The following is a 23,196-nucleotide window of genomic DNA, read 5'->3' as shown; positions in this document are numbered from 1 at the left end:
CTTGAGTGCGGCATATTGCGCCTTGAACTTCTCCTCGTCCTTGATGACCCGATAGCAATGGGAGAGGTTGAAGCACTTGCCATTGTGTTGAACCTTGAATGCCTCCAAAGCTTGAAATGCCTACAAAATGTTTCCATGCAAGCATATAGGCAAGTGATATGCAAATGAATACGCAAAGGATGAACTTGATGACACAAAAGAGGGCGGCTTGCTAGCATACCATGTCTTGCATGTCGATGCCGCTCACGGGGCGGGCCTTGACGCTCTCAAGAATGGCGCAAAACTTGTTGCACTCTTGTTGGATCACCCTCCATCGCTTGGAAATGGAGACCCACCCGTGCGTGCTCACAAATTGGTAAGACGGAAACTTCTTGCGCTCATGAAACTCTCGGTGGACACGAATCCAAAAGGTTGAATGCTTTTGCTCGGCGCCCGTCTTAGGGTCTTGTCCAATGTCTCGCCAACACTCGCAAAGAAGCTTATCCTCGGCCGCCGTGTACGCCTTCGTGCGCTTGCTCTTGCGCTTCGTCTTAGGACCGGCTGCTTGGTTGGCGAGCTCGTCCTCGAACAAAGGCTCCACTTCGATGTCGCACTCGTCCTCTTCCTCTAGCCCGTAGTCGTCCGGGAACTCATGGTCGAGGGGGAAGCCGTCCAGATCGATGTCGACCTGATCATGCATGAAGGCCGCCTGGTCGGGATCATGGCCAACAGCCGGCGTGAACGCCCCGTGGCCGTCCTGGCTTTGTGTCTCGCTGGGATCGTAGCCAGCGGCCGGCGCACCGCCCTCGAAGATGAGGTTTTGCACGTAGTCCTCGTCGACGGCGGACGACATTTCCTCGAACAGGTTGCGGGCGTCCGAGAGCACGCCGGCCGGTGTCTGCCATGCGCGTTTCCTCGCGCCGCTGGATGACGAGCCACCGGCCACCGGGGTGGCATTGAGGTCGATGGGCGCGGGCGCGGGCGTGGAAGGCGCGACCACGCTCACGTCCGGCGAGCACTCCCCGGAGAGGCGGGAGGCCTGCAGGTAGACGTGGAAGCCGGGGATCGGGTTGCAAGCCGACGCGCGGGACGAGTCTGGCAGGACCATTCGAGGAAACGCTGACGAGCCGGTGCTGGCCGCGGCGACGGTGGCTTGGACGAGGCCGTGCTGGCTAGGGTTTAACCCTAGCATGTAGAGCACATCCCTCATTGCCGCCGCAACGCGGGCGTTGGTGATCTCCTGCTGCGCAGCGGCCTCATCCCTCGCGTCTGCGGTGTGCCTCCGACCCTTCCTCTTGGCCGACTCGCGTGCCCGCTGTTCGGGCATCAGCACCTTCTTTAGCTTGGTCACGGCGGCCGTCTTGCGCGGGGCACAAGGCTTTCCTTTCCCAGCAGGGGCGGCGGCGCCGGTCAAGGCCAGGGAGGCGAGGCCAGCAGCGGCGTTGAGGTCGATGGCGTCGTCCATGGCTGGTTGGGCGCGGGAGCGTTGTTGGAAATATGCCCTAGAGGCAATAATAAAATGATTATTATTATATTTCCTTGTTCATGATATTTGTCTATTTGTTCATGCTATAATTGTAACCGGAAACAGTGATACATGTGTGAATACATAGACCATAACATGTCCCTAGTGAGCCTCTAGTTGACTAGCTCGTTGATCAACAAATAGTCGTGGTTTCCTGACTATGGACATTGGATGTCATTGATAACGGGATCACATCATTAGGAGAATGATGTCATGGACAAGACCCAATCCTAAGCATAGCACAAGATCGTGTAGTTCGTTTGCTAAAGCTTTTCTAATGTCAAGTATCAGTTTCTTAGACCATGAGATTGTGTAACTCCCGGATACCGTAGGAGTGCTTTGGGTGTACCAAACTTCACAACGTAACTGGGTGACTATAAAGGCACACTACAGGTATCTCCGAAAGTGTTTGTTGGGTTGGCACGAATCGAGACTGGGATTTGTCACTCCGTGTGACGGAGAGGTATCTCTAGGCCCACTCGGTAATGCATCATCATAATGAGCTCAATGTGACCAAGTGGTTGGTCACGAGATCATGCATTACGTAATGAGTAAAGTGACTTGCCGGTAACGAGATTGAACGAGGTATTGGGATACCAACGATCGAATCTCGAGCAAGTAACGTATCGATTGACAAAGGGAATTGTATACGGGATTACTTGAATCCTCGACATCGTGGTTCATCCGATGAGATCATCGTGGAACATGTGGGAGCCAACATGGGTATCCAGATCCCGCTGTTGGTTATTGGTCGGAGAGCTGTCTCGGTCATGTCTGCGTGATTCCCGAACCCGTAGGGTCTACACACTTAACGTTCGGTGACGCTAGGGTTATTAGGAAGACTTGTATGTGATTACTGGATGTTTTTTGGAGTCCCGGATGAGATCCCGGATGTCACGAGGAGTTCCGGAATGGTCCGGGGGTGAAGATTTATATATGGGAAGTTGGAATACGGTCACCGGAAAAGTTCGGGGGCATACCGGTATTGTACCGGGGCCACCTGAAGGGTTCCGGGAGTCCACCGGGAGGGGCCACCTCTCCTGGAGGGCCTCATGGGCCGTAGAGGGAAGGGAACCAGCCCTTAGAGGGCTGGGCGCATCCCCCCCTTGGGCCCATGCGCCTAGGGTTGGGGGTAAACCCTAAGGAGGGCGCCCCCCTTGCTTGGGGGGCAAGTCTCCCCCCCCTTGGCCGTCGCCCCCCTCTAGATCTCATCTAGAGGGGGCCTACCCCCTTCCTCCTCCCCCTATAAATAGAGGGGCGAGGGGAGGGCTGCACACACACCTCCAAGGCGCAGCCCCTCCCCTCCCCAACACCTCTCCTCCTCCGCAGAAGCTTGGCGAAGCCCTGCCGGAGTGCTGCCTCTCCATCACCACCACGCCGTCGTGCTGCTGCTAGAGCTTTCTTCCTAACCTTTCCCTCCTCCTTGCTGGATCAAGGCACGGGAGACGTCTCTGCTCCGTACGTGTGTTGAATGCGGAGGTGCCGTCCGTTCGGCGCTAGGATCTTCGGTGATTTGGATCACGAAGAGTACGACTCCATCAACCCCGTTCTCTTGAACGCTTCCGCTCGCGATCTACAAGGGTATGTAGATGCACTCCTATCTCTCTCGTTGCTAGATGACTCCATAGATTGATCTTGGTGATGCATAGAAATTTTTTATTTTCTGCAACGATCTCCAACAGTGGCATCATGAGCTAGGTCTATGCGTAGTTTCTATGCACGAGTAGAACACAATTTTGTTGTGGGCGTAGATTTTGTCAATTTACTTGCCACTACTAGTCTTATCTTGTTTCAGCGGCATCGTGGGATGAAGCGGCCCGGACCGACCTTACACATACGCTTACGTGAGACAGGTTCCACCGACTGACATGCACTAGTTGCATAAGGTGGCTAGCGGGTGTCTGTCTCTCCCACTTTAGTCGGATCGGATTCGATGAAAAGGGTCCTTATGAAGGGTAAATAGAAATTGGCATATCACGTTGTGGTCTTGGCGTATGTAAGAAACGTTCTTGCTAGAACCCTATAGCAGCCACGTAAAAACTTGCAACAACAATTAGAGGACGTCTAACTTGTTTTTGCAGCATATGCCTTGTGATGTGATATGGCCAAAAGGATGTGATGAATGAAATATATGTGATGTATGAGATTGATCATGTTCTTGTAATAGGAATCACGACTTGCATGTCGATGAGTATGACAACCGGCAGGAGCCATAGGAGTTGTCTTTATTTATTGTATGACCTGCGTGTCACTGAATAACGCCATGTAATTACTTTACTTCTTTGCTAAACCGTTAGCCATAGTAGTAGAAGTAATAGTTGGCGAACAACTTCATGGAGACACGATGATGGTGATCATGATGATGGAGATCATGGTGTCATGCCGGTGAAGATGATGATCATGGCGCCCGAAAGATGGAGATCAAAGGAGCAAAATGATATTGGCCATATCATGTCACTATTTGATTGCATGTGATGTTTATCATGTTTTGTATCTTATTTGCTTAGAATGACGGTAGTAAATAAGATGATCCCTCATAACAATTTCAAGAAGGTGTCCCCCCTAACTGTGCGCCGTTGCGAAAGTTCGTTGTTTCGAAGCACAACGTGATGATCGGGTGTGATAGATCCTAACGTTCACATACAATGGGTGTAAGCCAGATTTACACATGCAAAACACTTAGGTTGACTTGACAAGCCTAGCATGTACAGACATGGCCTCAGAACACAAGAGACCAAAAGGTCGAACATGAGTCGTATAGAAGATACGATCAACATGGAGATGTTCACCGATGATGACTAGTCCGTCTCACGTGATGATCGGACACGGTCTAGTTGACCCGGATCATGTATCACTTAGATGACTAGAGGGATGTCTATCTGAGTGGGAGTTCATTAAATAATTTGATTAGATGAACTTAATTATCATGAACTTAGTCTAAAACCTTTGCAAAATGTCTTGTAGATCAAATGGCCCATGCTCATGTCAACCTCAACTTCAACGCGTTCCTAGAGAAAACCAAGCTGAAAGATGATGGCAGCAACTATACAGACTGGGTCCAGAACCTGAGGATCATCCTCATAGCTGCCAAGAAAGCATATATCCTAGAAGCACCGCTAGGTGAAGCACCCGTCCCAGCGAACCAAGACGTTATGAACGCTTGACAGTCGCGTGTTGATGATTACTCCCTGGTTCAGTGCGGCATGCTTTACAGCTTAGAACCGGGGCTCCAAAAGCGTTTTGAGCAACACGGAGCATATGAGATGTTCCAAGAGCTGAAAATAGTTTTCCAAGCTCATGCCCGGGTCGAGAGATATGAAGTCTCCGACAAGTTCTACAGTTGTAAGATGGAGGAAAATAGTTCTGTCAGCGAGCACATACTCAAAATGTCTGGGTTGCACAACCGCTTGTCCCAGCTGGACATTAACCTCCCGGATGAGGCGGTCATTGACAGAATCCTTCAGTCGCTCCCACCTAGATACACGAGCTTTGTGATGAACTACAATATGTAGGGGATGGTGAAAACTATTCCTGAGGTATTTTCAATGCTGAAATCAGCAGAGGTAGAAATCAAAAAGGAACATCAAGTGTTGATGGTCAATAAAACCACTAGTTTCAAGAAAGGCAAGGGTAAGAAGAACTTCAAGAAGGACGGAAAGGGAGTTGCCGCGCCCGGTAAACCAGTTGCCGGGAAGAAGCGAAAGCACGGACCCAAACCTGAGACTGAGTGCTTTTATTGCAAAGGGAACGGTCACTGGAAGCGGGACTGCCCCAAGTACTTAGCAGATAAGAAGGCCGGCAACACCAAAGGTATATGTGATATACATGTTATTGATGTGTACCTTACTAGTACTCGTAGTAGCTCCTGGGTATTTAATACTGGTGCGGTTGCTCATATTTGTAACTCAAAACAGGAGCTGCGGAATAAGCGGAGACTGGCGAAGGACGAGGTGACGATGCGCGTCGGGAATGGTTCCAAGGTCGATGTGATCGCCGTCGGCACGCTACCTCTACATTTACCTATGGGATTAGTTTTAAACCTCAATAATTGTTATTTAATGCCAGCTTTGAGCATGAACATTGTATATGGATCTCGTTTAATGCGAGATGGCTACTCATTTAAATCCGAAAATAATGGTTGTTCTATTTATATGAGAGATATGTTTTATGGTCATGCCCACTGGTCAATGGTTTATTCTCAATGAATCTCGAACGTGATGTTACACATATTCATAGTGTGAATACCAAAAGATGTAAGATTGATAACGATAGTCCCATGTATCTGTGGCACTGCCGTCTTGGTCACATTGGTGTCAAACGCATGAAGAAGCTCCATACTGATGGGCTTTTGGAGTCTCTTGATTTCGAATCATTTGACACGTGCGAACCATGCCTCATGGGCAAAATGACCAAGACTCCGTTCTCCGGAACAATGGAGTGAGCAACCAACTTATTGGAAATTATACATACTGATGTGTGCGGTCCAATGAGCGTTGAGGCTCGCGGTTGCTATTGTTATGTTCTCACCCTCACTGATGACTTAAGTAGATATGGGTAAGTCTACTTAATGAAACACAAGTATGAGACCTTTGAAAAGTTCAAGGAATTTCAGAATGAGGTAGAGAATCAACATGACAGAAAAATAAAGTTCTTACGATCAGATCGTGGGGGAGAATATTGAAGTCACGAGTTTGGTACACACTTGAGGAAATGTGGAATTGTTTCACAACTCACGCCACCTGGAACACCTCAGCGTAACAGTGTGTCCGAACGTCGTAATCGCACTCTATTGGATATGGTGCGGTCTATGATGTCTCTTACCGATTTACCGCTATCATTTTGGGGATACGCTTTAGAGATAGCTACATTCACTTTAAATAGGGCACCATCTAAATCCGTTGAGACAACACCGTATGAATTATGGTTTGGAAAGAAACCTAAGCTGTCGTTTCTAAAAGTTTGGGGATGCGATGCTTATGTCAAGAAACTTCAACCTGAAAAGCTCGAACCCAAGTCGGAAAAATGCGTCTTCATAGGATACCCTAAGGAAACCATTGGGTATACCTTCTACCTCAGATCCGAAGGCAAGATCTTTGTTGCCAAGAACGGGTCCTTTCTGGAGAAAGAGTTTCTCACGAAAGAAGTAAGTGGGAGGAAAGTGGAACTTGATGAAGTACTACCTCTTGAATCGGTAAGTAGCGCAGCTCAGGAAGATGTTCCTGTGGTGCCTGCACCGACTAGAGAGGAAATTAATGATGATGATCAAGGTACTTCGGATCAAGTTACTACTGAACTTTGTAGGTCCACAAGGACATGTTCCGCACCAGAGTTGGTATGGCAACCCTGTCCTAGAAATCATGTTGTTAGACAACGGTGAACCTTCGAACTATGAAGAAGCGATGGCGGGCCCAGATTCCAACAAATGGCTTGAAAAGCCATGAAATCCGAGATAGGATCCATGTATGAAAACAAAGTATGGACTTTGACAGACTTGCCTGATGATCAGCGAGCGATAGAAAATAAATTGATCTTTAAGAAGAAGACGGACGTGGATGGTAATGTTACCATCTATAAAGCTCGACTTGTCGCTAAGGGTTATCGACAAGTTCAGGGGGTTGACTACGATGAGACTTTCTCTCCCGTAGCGAAGCTGAAGTCCGTCCGAATCATGTTAGCAATTGCCGCATACTATGATTATGAGATATGGCAAATGGACGTCAAAACGGCATTCCTTAACGGCTATCTTAAGGAAAAACTGTATATGATGCAGCCGAAAGGTTTTATCAATCCTAAGAATGCTAACAAGGTATGCAAGCTCCAGCGATCCATCTATAGGCTGGTGCAAGCATCTCGAAGTTGGAACATTCGCTTTGATGAGATGATCAAAGCTTTTGGGTTTATGCAGACTTATGGAGAAGCCTGCGTTTACAAGAAAGTGAGTGGGAGCTCTGTAGCATTTCTCATATTATATGTGGATGACATACTTTTGATGGTAAATGATATAGAACTTTTGGACAGCATAAAGGCCTACTTGAATAAGTGTTTTTCAATGAAGGACCTTGGAGAAGCTGCTTATATATTAGGCATCAAGATCTATAGAGATAGATTGAGACGCCTCATAGGTCTTTCACAAAGCACATACCTTGACAAGATATTGAAGAAGTTCAATATGGATCAGTCCAAGAAGGGGTTGTTGCCTGTGTTGCAAGGTGTGAAATTGAGCTTAGCTCAATCCCCGACCACGGAAGAAGATAAAGAAAAGATGAGTGTCATCCCCTATGCCTCGGCCATAGGGTCTATTATGTATGACATGCTGTGTACCAGGTCTGATGTAAACCTTGCCGTAAGTTTGGTTGCAAGACACCAAAGTAATCCCGTGAAGGAAATATGCCCTAGAGGCAATAATAAAGTTATTATTTATTTCCTTATATCATGATAAATGTTTATTATTCATGCTAGAATTGTATTAACCAAAAACATAATACATGTGTGAATATATAGACAAACAGAGTGTCACTAGTATGCCTCTACTTGACTAGCTTGTTAATCAAAGATGGTTATGTTTCCTAACCATAGACAAAAAAGTTGTTATTTGATTAACGGGATCACATCATTAGTTGAATGATCTGATTGACATGACCCATTACGTTAGCTTAGCACCCGATCGTTTAGTATGTTGCTATTGCTTTCTTCATGACTTATACATGTTCCTATGACTATGAGATTATGCAACTCCCGTTTACTGGAGGAACACTTTGTGTGCTACCAAACGTCACAACATAACTGGGTGATTATAAAGGTGCTCTACAGGTGTCTCCAAAGGTACTTGTTGGGTTGGCGTATTTCGAGATTAGGATTTGTCACTCCGAATGTCAGAGAGGTATCTCTGGGCCCTCTCGGTAATGCACATCACATAAGCCTTGCAAGCAATGCAACTAATGGGTTAGTTGCGAGATGATATATTACGGAACGAGTAAAGAGACTTGCCGGTAACGAGATTGAACTAGGTATTGGATACCGACGATCGAATCTCGGGCAAGTAACATACCGATGACAAAGGGAACAACGTATGTTGTTATGCGGTCTGACCGATAAAGATCTTCGTAGAATATGTAGGAACCAATATGGGCATCCAGGTCCCGCTATTGGTTATTGACCGGAGACGTGCCTTGGTCATGTCTACATTGTTCTCGAACCGTAGGGTCCGCACGCTTAAGGTTTCGATGACAGTTATATTATAAGTTTATGAGTTTTGATGTACCGAAGGAGTTCGGAGTCCCGGATGAGATCGGGGACATGACGAGGAGTCTCGAAATGGTCGAGACGTAAAGATCGATATATTGGACGACTATATTCGGAGTTCGGAAAGGTTCCGAGTGATTCGGGTATTTATCGGAGTACCAGAGAGTTACGGGAATTCGACGGGGAGAAGTATTGGGCCTTATTGGGCCATACGGGAAAGAGAGAGGGGCTGCCTAGGGCAGGCCGCGCCCCCCCCCCCCATGGCCTAGTCCGAATTGGACTAGGGGGAGGGGCTGCACCCCCTCCTTCCTTCCCTTCTCTCTTCCCCTTCCTTGTCTCCTACTCCTACTACATGGAAGGATTCCTAGTTGGACTAGGAAAGGGGGAATCCTACTCCCGGCGGGAGTAGGACTCCCCTAGGGCGCGCCATAGAGAGGGCCGGCCCTCCCCTCCTCCACTCCTTTATATACGGGGGCAGGGGGCACCCCAATGGACACACAAGTTGATCTTCGTGATCGTTCCTTAGCCGTGTGCCGTGTGCGGTGCCCCCCTCCATGATATTACACCTCGGTCATATTGTAGCGGTGCTTAGGCGAAGCCCTGCGACAGTTGAACATCAAGATCGTCGCCACGCCGTCGTGCTGACGGAACTCCTCCCCGAAGCTTTGCTGGATCGGAGCTCGGGGTGCGTCATCGAGCTGTACGTGTGTCAAGAACTCGGAGGTGCCGGAGTAACGGTGCTTGGATCGGTTGGACCGGGAAGACGTACGACTATTTCCTATATGTTGCGTCAACGCTTCCGCTTCGGTCTACGAGGGTACGTAGACAACTCTCTCCCCTCTCGTTGCTATGCATCACCATGATCTTGCGTGTGCGTAGGAATTTTTTTAAAATTACTACGTTCCCCAACAGTGGCATCCGAGCCTAGGTTTTATGGTTTGATGTTATATGCACGAGTAGAACACAAGTGAGTTGTGGGCGATATAAGTCATACTGCTTACCAGCATGTCATACTTTGGTTCGGCGGTATTGTTGGATGAAGCGGCCCGGACCGACATTACGCGTACGCTTACGCGAGACTGGTTTTACCGCCGTGCTATGCACACAGGTGACTAGCGGGTGTCAGTTTCTCCAACTTTAGTTGAACCGAGTGTGGCTACGCCCGGTCCTTGCGAAGGTTAAAACAGCACCAACTTGACAAAATATCGTTGTGGTTTTGATGCGTAGGTAAGAACGGTTCTTGCTAAGCCCATAGCAGCCACGTAAAACTTGCAACAACAAAGTAGAGGACGTCTAACTTGTTTTTGCAGGGCATGTTGTGATGTGATATGGTCAAGACATGATGAGATATAAGTTGTTGTATGAGATGATCATGTTTTGTTGAAGTTATCGGCAACTGGCAGAAACCCTATGGTTGTCTCTTTGTTGCATAAGATGCAAGTGCCAAATAATTGCTTTACTTTATCGCTATGCGATAGCAATAGTTGCAAGAGCAATAGCTGGCGAGACGACCATGTGACGACACATTGATATAGATCAAGATGATGGAGATCATGGTGTCATGCCGGTGACGATGGAAATCATGACGATGCTCTGGAGATGGAGATCACAAGCACAAGATGATGATGGCCATATCATATCACTTATATTGATTGCATGTGATGTTTATCCTTTATGCATCTTATCTTGCTTTGATTGACGGTAGCATTTTAAGATGATCTCTCACTAATTATCAAGAAGTGTTCCCCCTGAGTATGCACCGTTGCCAAAGTTCGTCATGCCCAGACACCACGTGATGATCGGGTGTGATAAGCTCTACGTCCATCTACAACGGGTGCAAGCCAGTTTTGCACATGCGGAATACTCAGGTTCAACTTGACGAGCCTAGCATATGCAGATATGGCCTCGGAACACGGAGACCGAAAGGTCGAGCGTGAATCATATAGTAGATATGATCAACATAGTGATGTTCACCATTGAAAACTACTCCATCTCACGTGATGATCGGTTATGGTTTAGTTGATTTGGATCACGTGATCACTTAGAAGATTAGAGGGATGTCTTTCTAAGTGGGAGTTCTTAAGTAATATGATTAATTGAACTTTAATTTATCATGAACTTAGTCCTGGTAGTATTTTGCAAATTATGTTGTAGATCAATAGCTCGCGTTGTTGCTTTCATATGTTTATTTTGATATGTTCCTAGAGAAAACTGTGTTGAAAGATGTTAGTAGCAATGATGTGGATTGGATCCGTTGTCACGACCGATTTTCCGGGTAATAAATTTTCAGAAAAGACCGTCGTGCTCATCAGCCCCAGGATTACTGTTAGCTGATGAGGCTCCAACTTGATACAGAAATTCCAAGCAGAAAACAAAATATGTAGTACAAGGCCATTCTGGCCTGTGAGTACAACAAATGGTTTCTAGTGGTTGATGGCGGAAGCGGGTTGTGAAACATCAGTGTCTATGGGACTCCATTTCCCACGGGAACAGCTGACCAGGTTAACTCCTATCTTCACGAGGCTGCTATCTCCATTACTTAGGTGCCGGGGCTGTCATCACGTCGCTCCTCTTCGTGCAAGAAAATCTGGCCAAGACAATAGCCAGGGACAAGCCAGTGAGTACTTTGAATGTACTCGCAAACATTATGAACACAGGTATAATATAACAGTGATGTGCTGAAAATATTTTATGCTCATGACGTCAGTCACAAAAGATAAATAAATCTCTGATGCGTGCAAGCAAGTTATTTATAAAATTACAATAACATAGTAGTATTAAAATTTATGAAATAAATAACAAGCAAAGCCACAGTCGGGCGTCTGAGCGACACCACATAAAGGGCTTTAAAAGAAATGCCACAGTCGGGCGTCTGAGCGACACCACATAAAGGGCTTTAAAAGAAATGCCACAGTCGGGCGTCTGAGCGACACCACATAAAGGGCTTTAAAAGAAATGCCACAGTCGGGCGTCTGAGCGACACCACATAAAGGGCTTTAAAATAAACAATCATAGTGAATATCCCGGAGGTAGAACCATCCCAGAGATACTCGATAATAATAATAATATCACGGGTTAGTCAACAATAATAATAATCATAGTTATCACAAGTCACAAGTAGTAATTCCATTTCTGGTTAACAGTTTCACCTCCGAAGACCGACACTAAGACCGACACCTGACCCATCCCAGACTGTAATCCTTAACCATGGACACGGCTATTCGAATAGGTTTAATCTCTGCAGAGGGTGTACTCTTTACCCACGAGTAACGGATTTCTTTAGTCCATCGGGACTAATTCCGTCTACGGTCTTTTTGTTGAAAACACGCCTAACTTGCACACACCAGCTAAACTCACACGTGTCTGGAATCACCCACGACACCTGTTAAGCAAACTCTAAGTGGGGAGGCTACAACCTCGCGTAGCATGGGATCAAATTTATATCGCGCGCTCTAAGGGGTGGCCTCCCCTCTCGGTCCCAACCGGAAACACCCATGCCCCTGGACCAGGTGGCCTGCCTACCAGCTACAACCGGTATCTTCCACCATGGCCTCTTTGTACGGTGTGTGCTAGAAAGAGGTTGACAACTTACTGAACCGTACTCTACTTGCTGTAGAGACGAGTGGTAGTACGAAACAAGTATGGGGGTTACTGGCACAAGACTCGATCTACGGTCGACTCAGGAGGTTTAAGTATTCCCTGCATGATTAGCATGATGAATATATTTCATCCAACAGAGTCACCACTCATATCACCTTGCCATGTCATACCAGACATAACCGTCCCGACGGAGACCGGCGACAAACTCATGCCTACCCAAGGCAGAGGTTTTCCCGGGTTCCTGCCAGTATGCATGCAAGTCACATGAGGGTGATTATCATCACAAGTGTGTCCATTTCCAACAGCATGGAAATCAATAACATGCACCCATGCATATGATCATATCACATGAAATAACAAGTTTCTCCAAAGTGAGGTGATGTTATGAACGTGTCATCGAACACACAAAAATATTATGCCGGGGTTCAGAATGCTTGCCTTCAATGTGTGGAAAGGCAAGGTGCACTCCAAAACTTGAAACATTTCTCCTCTCTTCAAAAATCCTATTTTAGCAATATAAAAGAATTAACACACAAAATAAAACCAGCACCAAAAGTTGTTCTGAAATTTTTTAAAATAAATCTTAAAATAAACTAGGTGAAATTTGAGAGAGGTAGGAAAAAGAATCATTTCATTTGGAGTTGTATTTAAAAAGTTATAACCAGTCAAAGTTTTGGTCAAATCTGTTATTTAAATAAAACAGAAAAAAAAACGTTTCAGAGGGGAATACGCTTTCGGAGCGGGGGAAACGTACTGGGGGATTACGCCTTCACTTAATCCCACGTGGACAGGCACGGGGTCGCTGACAGTGGGTCCAGAGGGCCCACTGGTCAGGTTTGACCAGTCTATCCCTCCCTCCTCTTACTCTGCCCGAACGGAGGCGAGGCAACGGCGATCGTCGCCGGCGAACGGTGGCTCCCCGCGGGTTCCAGAGGGTCTGGATGGATCCGCGAGACTGCGGCGGTCCTTCCGGTGGTCGCTGGGTAGACGGGGGTGGAAAGAGTCATCGGCGGTGAGCTTCGTGGCGGAGGGAAGCTTCGGGAGCAGAGTGGTTTTGGGGCTACGGTGGTTCCCGATCAAAATCGAGTAGGGGGATGTGTTCACGGAAGGATGAGGAGGTTCCTGACGAAGAGAACGGAGAGGGGGAGGCCCTGGTGGTGCCAGAATGGCCGGGGCAGTGGCGGCGGCCGCGGTTGCCGGAGATGAGGAAGGAGGCCTCCCCGGGTCGATTGGCTGCCAATGGGGGTCCTCGGGAGGTGGCTTGGGACTGCCTGCGTGCGGAGATGAGCTCGGGGCTCCTTTTATAGGCGTGGCAAGGCGGTTCCGCGGCGGCCGTGGATAAGCTCTCCGGCGACCGCCATTCTATAGCTAGGGCGTCATGGCGGCGACGAGCGCTAGTGGACACACTCGCGGATGAGCACGCGCTGTTCCAGGGGCCAGGTGGCGAGCGGGAGTGGCTTTGGCGGCGCCGACATGGGCAGAGGCTGTCGGGCGGTTGTGGCGGCTAGCTCTTGGCCTGCCGGCGTGGCGAGGGGCGGCTTGGCGCGTAGCGGTGAGAAGGGGAGCGCGTGGCGTGGTGCTACAGAGCGGGCCAAAACCGTGGGGGCCAGCGTGTCGGCTCGGCACACGTGCGTGCCAAACGCACGCTCTGCTCGCGCTCCGGGCGTGCACGGGACATGCTCAACGCAATGCCAGAGCATGCTACAGAGCTTGGGTGAGGCTGGCAATTAACAGATCTAGGTTAGGAGAAACGGGGAGTCTAGTGGACATGCTTGTTTGATCAGAGGTGCAAGTTCACAGTGCAATGCCACAATTCATGTCAAAACAGATCATGCCCGTAAGGTGTTTGACAAAATGCTAAGGGCACTTAGGCAGGTCTTGGAGTGGCCAAAAACTCCAGATGGTGGTCTCTTTAGATGTACAAGAGGGTGGTGAGGTTAGTTTGCCAAAAGTAGAAACTTGTTAGTGCAAGTTTTGCAAAACTACAATTCTGGACAGGAAATAAATGACATTATTTCATGAACCAAAATTAATCCAAGGGTTGCATGCTCCTGGATTTAGGGGTTTGGTGGGGCTATCTACAAGTAGGAGAAAGCACAAGATCATTGGAGCAAAAATAAATAGGGTTGCAGTAGAAATCACAAGGCTGGACCAGAATGAAAAAGAGGTTGATTCACTCAATATTTTCAAAGAACAGCACTAGGTTTTTGCATAAATTTGAATCATATGCTACTAACAATATCCCATAATTTTGGTGGAGACCAGGAAGAAATATTTAAATGGGTTGTAGTGCAAAATGCACTCTGGACCAGAGAAGAAAATTTGAGTGTAGGGCTAAACATATTTCATGAATGAAATATATTTTTGCATAAAAGTGATTTAAAAACATCACATGACATCTCCAAATTTTTGTGGGAATTTTAAGTGAATCTATCAAATGGTTGTAGTTCAAATATGGCCATTTAACCTTGAAAAACCATTTTCAAGAAAGTAAAGATCAAGCAACTTAATTATTTAATTAGTTATATTAAATAAGGGAAAGTTTCTCTTGAGAGATTAAATATGTCCAATGGCATATTTGCAAAGTTTTCTCTTTGGGAAAAACTCATCATCACAGGGAAGGAAATGAAAAAAAAATCAAAAAGGAGCTCAGATATCCAAAGTTTTAATTCCTGGAAAAAATTTTAATTCATTAAAACAAGGCCAAATTTTTGGGGTGTTACAATACTACCCCCCTTAAGAAAAATCTCGTCCTCGAGATTTGTTAAAAGCTGTGTTAAGAAAGACTATACGCAATAAAAATGTGGCTATAGTGAGAGGGCAATAAGTGGTGAAAAACCACAGTGTGAAAACTGGTGCTGCGTGGAAGAGTCTACGGTTCGGGACAAAATCGTGAGATTTCTACGCTGGATATAAATTTAGAATAACTCCTAAATTTAGATATACGCTGGTCGTACCCGAGAGCACAGTGCTCTCTCTGGCCGACAGGTGGACCCGGGGTCCACTGTCAGCCTCTTCTTCTCCCTCTGGCTCTTTCTTCTACCTCTTTCCCACGCGCTTTCTCCATCGGCGACGCCTAGTGTGTAGGGCATCTAGGCCGTACCGTGGTAGTGCGCGGCGTGCTAGCTGCCGGTGCAGCGTGCACTCACCTCGCGGGCCAGCGCGATGTCGGCACTGCTCGCGGATTCGACTCCGAACACCGGCGATCGGCGACGAGCGGCGTTGGTGGACTTCTCCCACCGTACACCGAGCTCGAGCTATAAAAACGGTCGAGGTGTCCTTCTCTTCTTCCTCACACCTGGCCTCACTTCTCCTCCTCCTCCCTCCATTACTGCTTACAAAAGCTCGGGTTAGGCCCTAATGGCGGAGGCGATGCCGGACTGGTTTGCGATCCTGATATGCGGAGGGCTGGCGACACTGCTGGGGCTCTCTGTGCTCCTGTGCGCGATGATCCTCGACGATCATCGCGACACTGCTGCTCGGGTGTTGGCTCTCCGCGGTGGTGGTGATCATGAGGAGTAGATGGGGTGTGCCGGGTGCTAACTGTTGTTAGGGGGGTGATTAGCTGGATGTAACACCGTTGCAAGGTTTTGCAAACAGTGTATGTGTCCGAATGATTATGGTTGTGAGTGTGGTGCACAAAGTGAGGATTGCTGGGTAAGGTCACAAGGTGGCCTTTATATAGCAATGGAGCCGGATCGTTTTACCGTGGTGAAAGGTAAAAAATTTGCCAGCTTAGCTCCAAAGGTCAGGTCAGTGTCAGAGATACACATATCTCATAAAGAGACGTGTTACTGTGGTTGTCGTCGGGTTGGTTTTGGTAGTTGTGCCTGGAAAAATATGCAACTATGCGCTGACCAAAAATGCAAGGCCACTATTAAAACAGAGGCACAACGACAGGCTGCGTTAATATACACGGTCGCACGATTACAAAGTGAGGATACACTGAAACTCGGTGCTACTCATACGGCTTAGTCTACCTCGTTTATGTCTAAACGGGCGCGCCTGGTGGATGTCGAGGCTTCTCCACGTGTCTCGTCGTTGGAATAAGCTGGAGTGGGTTGAGGGGCTGCAGGCTCGGGGTAGCGATGAGGACCATCTCGGGGATTGTTGGCCACAATCCCGTTGGAGTGTGCTCCCAATATGCGACGAAGCACTTCTGGGGTCATCAAAGCATCTCGGCTGATGGCTGGAGCTGATCTCGGGGTCTCGATCGGTTGTCCAAACAGCACGACTGGGTTGTCGGCGTTGGGCTCGTTTTCTTCTCTCGCCGGGGCTCGACGAACCAGCTCTCCACGAGCTGCAATTAAATCAATAGTGATTTGATCGCACAGTTCCTCTAGTGCACTTACATAGCGCACCAGGTGCAACAATGCAGGATCTGTCTCGTGATCTCCGTTGGCAACTTGGGGTGGTCTACCATACCCTTCACGTCTGGGGTAGTAGTGGAACGAGCAACAGTTAACTCTGGGCGACAAGTGCCTGAGATGAACTATAGCCTTTCGAGCCGCTAGTTGTATGGCTTGTGGCTCAAAGGAAGTTGTTCTTCCGGTGAACCTGTAGGGGCGCTCGGGTGCTAGACCCCTACCGTAAATGTGCACAGTGGCCCAGAATTGACGGTCTTCACCGCTCATGGGTCCTTGATACACAACATATTCTGGTGGCTCTTCTAACGCATAGGCACGACGGATGAGGTTTGCGAGGATGGTCACAAAACCTCCAAGGTTGGTTGCTGTGGTCTCATTGTGCACTATGGGTCCAGGCATTGTAGCTTGGTTTGGGGGTAGAGGCTGTGCTGTGCTGTGTTGGGACTAGTGTGCCCCTCTTTATAGGAAAAAGGGAACGGAGTCTTCCTTCGCACGCTTGCGAGAAAGGACTATTTAGGGGCCGGTCACTGGCGCATGAGTGACAGGTTAGGTTGATAGGTTGGGCACCGACTGCCAAAAAGGTGTTGGGTCACTGTGTGGCTATCTTGCACGAGAAGCTTGGCTGGGGTTTGGTTAAGGTCTAGTGGGTTGGTTTGCCTAAGTTTTTCGACCTGGCTAAGATAGGATTAGCCAATGGTCAGCCTGGCTCTGATACCAAGTCTGTCACGACCGGTTTTCCGGGTAATAAATTTTCAGAAAAGACCGTCGTGCTCATCAGCCCCAGGACTACTGTTAGCTGATGAGGCTCCAACTTGATACAGAAATTCCAAGCAGAAAACAAAATATGTAGTACAAGGCCATTCTGGCCTGTGAGTACAACAAATGGTTTCTAGTGGTTGATGGCGGAAGCGGGTTGTGAAACATCGGTGTCTATGGGACTCCATTTCCCACGGGAACAGCTGACCAGGTTAACTCCTATCTTCGCGAGGCTGCTATCTCCATTACTTAGGTGCCGGGGCTGTCATCACGTCGCTCCTCTTCGTGCAAGAAAATCTGGCCAAGACAATAGCCAGGGACAAGCCAGTGAGTACTTTGAATGTACTCGCAAACATTATGAACACAGGTATAATATAACAATGATGTGCTGAAAATATTTTATGCTCATGACGTCAGTCACAAAAGATAAATAAATCTCTGATGCGTGCAAGCAAGTTATTTATAAAATTACAATAACATAGTAGTATTAAAATTTATGAAATAAATAACAAGCAAAGCCACAGTCGGGCGTCTGAGCGACACCACATAAAGGGCTTTAAAAGAAATGCCACAGTCGGGCGTCTGAGCGACACCACATAAAGGGCTTTAAAAGAAATGCCACAGTCGGGCGTCTGAGCGACACCACATAAAGGGCTTTAAAAGAAATGCCACAGTCGGGCGTCTGAGCGACACCACATAAAGGGCTTTAAAATAAACAATCATAGTGAATATCCCGGAGGTAGAACCATCCCAGAGATACTCGATAATAATAATAATATCACGGGTTAGTCAACAATAATAATAATCATAGTTATCACAAGTCACAAGTAGTAATTCCATTTCTGGTTAACAGTTTCACCTCCGAAGACCGACACTAAGACCGACACCTGACCCATCCCAGACTGTAATCCTTAACCATGGACACGGCTATTCGAATAGGTTTAATCTCTGCAGAGGGTGTACTCTTTACCCACGAGTAACGGATTTCTTTAGTCCATCGGGACTAATTCCGTCTACGGTCTTTTTGTTGAAAACACGCCTAACTTGCACACACCAGCTAAACTCACACGTGTCTGGAATCACCCACGACACATGTTAAGCAAACTCTAAGTGGGGAGGCTACAACCTCGCGTAGCATGGGATCAAATTTATATCGCGCGCTCTAAGGGGTGGCCTCCCCTCTCGGTCCCAACCGGAAACACCCATGCCCCTGGACCAGGTGGCCTGCCTACCAGCTACAACCGGTATCTTCCACCATGGCCTCTTTGTACGGTGTGTGCTAGAAAGAGGTTGACAACTTACTGAACCGTACTCTACTTGCTGTAGAGACGAGTGGTAGTACGAAACAAGTATGGGGGTTACTGGCACAAGACTCGATCTACGGTCGACTCAGGAGGTTTAAGTATTCCCTGCATGATTAGCATGATGAATATATTTCATCCAACAGAGTCACCACTCATATCACCTTGCCATGTCATACCAGACATAACCGTCCCGACGGAGACCGGCGACAAACTCATGCCTACCCAAGGCAGAGGTTTTCCCGGGTTCCTGCCAGTATGCATGCAAGTCACATGAGGGTGATTATCATCACAAGTGTGTCCATTTCCAACAGCATGGAAATCAATAACATGCACCCATGCATATGATCATATCACATGAAATAACAAGTTTCTCCAAAGTGAGGTGATGTTATGAACGTGTCATCGAACACACAAAAATATTATGCCGGGGTTCAGAATGCTTGCCTTCAATGTGTGGAAAGGCAGGGTGCACTCCAAAACTTGAAACATTTCTCCTCTCTTCAAAAATCCTATTTTAGCAATAAAAGAATTAACACACAAAATAAAAACAGCACCAAAAGTTGTTCTGAAATTTTTTCAAATAAATCTTAAAATAAACTAGGTGAAATTTGAGAGAGGTAGGAAAAAGAATCATTTCATTTGGAGTTGTATTTAAAAAGTTATAACCAGTCAAAGTTTTGGTCAAATCTGTTATTTAAATAAAACAGAAAAGAAAACGTTTCGGAGGGGAATACGCTTTCGGAGCGGGGGAAACGTACTGGGGGATTACGCCTTCACTTAATCCCACGTGGACAGGCACGGGGTCGCTGACAGTGGGTCCAGAGGGCCCACTGGTCAGGTTTGACCAGTCTATCCCTCCCTCCTCTTACTCTGCCCGAACGGAGGCGAGGCAACGGCGATCGTCGCTGGCGATCGTCGCTGGCGAACGGTGGCTCCCCGCGGGTTCCAGAGGGTCTGGATGGATCCGCGAGACTGCGGCGGTCCTTCCGGTGGTCGCTGGGTAGACGGGGGTGGAAAGAGTCATCGGCGGTGAGCTTCACGGCGGAGGGGAGCTTCGGGAGCAGAGTGGTTTTGGGGCTACGGTGGTTCCCGATCAAAATCGAGTAGGGGGATGTGTTCACGGAAGGATGAGGAGGTTCCTGGCGAAGAGAACGGAGAGGGGGAGGCCCTGGTGGTGCCGGAATGGCCGGGGCAGTGGCGGCGGCCGCGGTTGCCGAAGATGAGGAAGGAGGCCTCCCCGGGTCGATTGGCTGCCAATGGGGGTCCTCGGGAGGTGGCTTGGGACTGCCTGCGTGCGGAGATGAGCTCGGGGCTCCTTTTATAGGCGTGGCAAGGCGGTTCCGCGGCGGCCATGGATAAGCTCTCCGGCGACCGCCATTCTGTAGCTAGGGCGTCATGGCGGCGACGAGCGCTAGTGGACACACTCGCGGATGAGCACGCGCTGTTCCAGGGGCCAGGTGGCGAGCGGGAGTGGCTTTGGCGGCGCCGACATGGGCAGAGGCTGTCGGGCGGTTGTGGCGGCTAGCTCTTGGCCTGCCGGCATGGCGAGGGGCGGCTTGGCGCGTAGCGGTGAGAAGGGGAGCGCGTGGCGTGGTGCTACAGAGCGGGCCAAAACCGTGGGGGCCAGCGTGTCGGCTCGGCGCACGTGCGTGCCAAACGCACGCTCTGCTCGCGCTCCGGGCGTGCACGGGACGTGCTCAACGCAATGCCAGAGCATGCTACAGAGCTTGGGTGAGGCTGGCAATTAACAGATCTAGGTTAGGAGAAACGGGGAGTCTAGTGGACATGCTTGTTTGATCAGAGGTGCAAGTTCACAGTGCAATGCCACAATTCATGTCAAAACAGATCATGCCCGTAAGGTGTTTGACAAAATGCTAAGGGCACTTAGGCAGGTCTTGGAGTGGCCAAAAACTCCAGATGGTGGTCTCTTTAGATGTACAATAGGGTGGTGAGGTTAGTTTGCCAAAAGTAGAAACTTGTTAGTGCAAGTTTTGCAAAACTACAATTCTGGACAGGAAATAAATGACATTATTCATGAACCAAAATTAATCCAAGGGTTGCATGCTCCTGGATTTAGGGGTTTGGTGGGGCTATCTACAAGTAGGAGAAAGCACAAGATCATTGGAGCAAAAATAAATAGGGTTGCAGTAGAAATCACAAGGCTGGACCAGAATGAAAAAGAGGTTGATTCACTCAATATTTTCAAAGAACAGCACTAGGTTTTTGCATAAAGTTGAATCATATGCTACTAACAATATCCCATAATTTTGGTGGAGGCCAGGAAGAAATATTTAAATGGGTTGTAGTGCAAAATGCACTCTGGACCAGAGAAGAAAAATTGAGTGTAGGTCTCAAAATATTTCATGAATGAAATATATTTTTGCATAAAAGTGATTTAAAAACATCACATGACATCTCCAAATTTTTGTGGGAATTTTAAGTGAATCTATCAAATGGTTGTAGTTCAAATATGGCCATTTAACCTTGAAAAACCATTTTCAAGAAAGTAAAGATCAAGCAACTTAATTATTTAATTAGTTATATTAAATAAGGGAAAGTTTCTCTTGAGAGATTAAATATGTCCAATGGCATATTTGCAAAGTTTTCTCTTTGGGAAAAACTCATCATCACAGGGAAGGAAATGAAAAAAAAATCAAAAAGGAGCTCAGATATCCAAAGTTTTAATTCCTGGAAATTTTTTTAATTCATTAAAACAAGGCCAAATTTTTGGGGTGTCACATCCGTGATCTGAGGTTTATCCTCATTGCTGCACAGAAGAATTATGTCCTTGATGCACCGCTAGGTGACAGACCTATTGCAGGAGCAAGATGCAGACGTTATGAATGTTTGGCTATCTCAATATGATGACTACTTGGTAGTTTAGTGCACCATGCTTAACGGCTTAGAATCGGGACTTCAAAGATGTTTTGAACGTCATGGACCATATGAGATGTTTCAGGAGTTGAAGTTAATATTTCAAGCAAATACCCGAGTTGAGAGATATGAAGTCTCCAACAAGTTCTATAGCTAAAAGATGGAGGAGAATCGCTCAACTAGTGAGCATGTGCTCAGATTGTCTGGGTACTACAATCGCTTGAATCAAGTGGGAGTTAATCTTCCAGATAAAATAGTGATTGACAGAATTCTCTAGTCACCATCACCAAGTTAGTAGAACTTCGTGATGAACTATAATATGCAAGGGATGACGAAAGTGATTCCCAAACTCTTCATGATGTTGAAATCGACAAAGGTAGAAATCAAGAAAGAGCATCAAGTGTTGGTGGACAAGATCACTAGTTTCAAGAAAAGGGGCAAAGGGAAGAAGGGGAACTTCAAGAAGAACAGCAAGCAAGTTGCTGCTCAAGTGAAGAAGCCCAAGTCTGGACCTAAGCCTAAGACTAAGTGATTCTACTGCAAAGGGACTGGTCACTGGAAGTGGAACTACCCCAAGTATTTGGCGGATAAGAAGGATGGCAAAGTGAACATAGGTATATTTGATATACATGCTATTGATGTGTACTTTACTAGTGTTTATAGCAACACCTTGGTATTTGATACTAGTTCAATTGCTAAGAGTAGTAACTCGAAACGGGAGTTGCAGAATAAACAGAAACTAGTTGAGGGTGAGGTGACGATGAATGTTGGAAGTAGTTCCAAGATTGATATGATCATCATCGCACACTCCCTATACTTTTGGGATTAGTGTTGAACCTAAATAAATGTTATTTGGCGTTTGCGTTGAGCATGAATATGATTTGATCATGTTTATTGCAATACGGTTATTCATGTAAGTTAGAGAATAATTATTGTTCTGTTTACATGAATAAAACCTTCTATGGTCATACACCCAATGAAAATGGTTTGTTGAATCTCGATCGTGTGATACACATATTCATAATATTGAAACCAAAATATGTAAAGTTAATAATGATAGTGCAACTTATTTGTGGCACTGCCGTTTAGGTCATATTGGTGTAAAGCGCATGAAGAAACTCCATAAAAGATGGATTTTCGGAATCACTTGGTTATGAATCATTTGATGCTTGCGAACCGTGCCTTTTGGGCAAGATGACTAAAACTCCGTTCTCCGGAACAATGGAACAAGATGCTGACTTATTGGAAATAATACATACCGATGTATGCGATCCAATGAGTGTTGATGCTCGTGGCAAGTATCGTTATTTTCTGACCTTCACACGATGATTTGAGCAGATTTGGGTATATCTACTTGATGGAACATAAGTCTGAAATAGTTGAAAGGTTCAAAGAATTTCAGAGTGAAGTGGAAAAATCATCGTAACAAGAAAATAAAGTTTCTGCGATCTGATCGCGGAGACAAATATTTGAGTTACGAGTTTGGTCTTCAATTAAAACAATGTGGAATAGTTTCACAGCTCACGCCACCTGGAACACCACAACGTTA

The sequence above is a fragment of the Triticum dicoccoides genome, chromosome 2B (assembly GCF_002162155.2).
Source record: "Triticum dicoccoides isolate Atlit2015 ecotype Zavitan chromosome 2B, WEW_v2.0, whole genome shotgun sequence".
NCBI classification, from domain to species: domain Eukaryota; kingdom Viridiplantae; phylum Streptophyta; class Magnoliopsida; order Poales; family Poaceae; genus Triticum; species Triticum dicoccoides.
Note: the sequence above shows the minus strand (reverse complement) of the source record.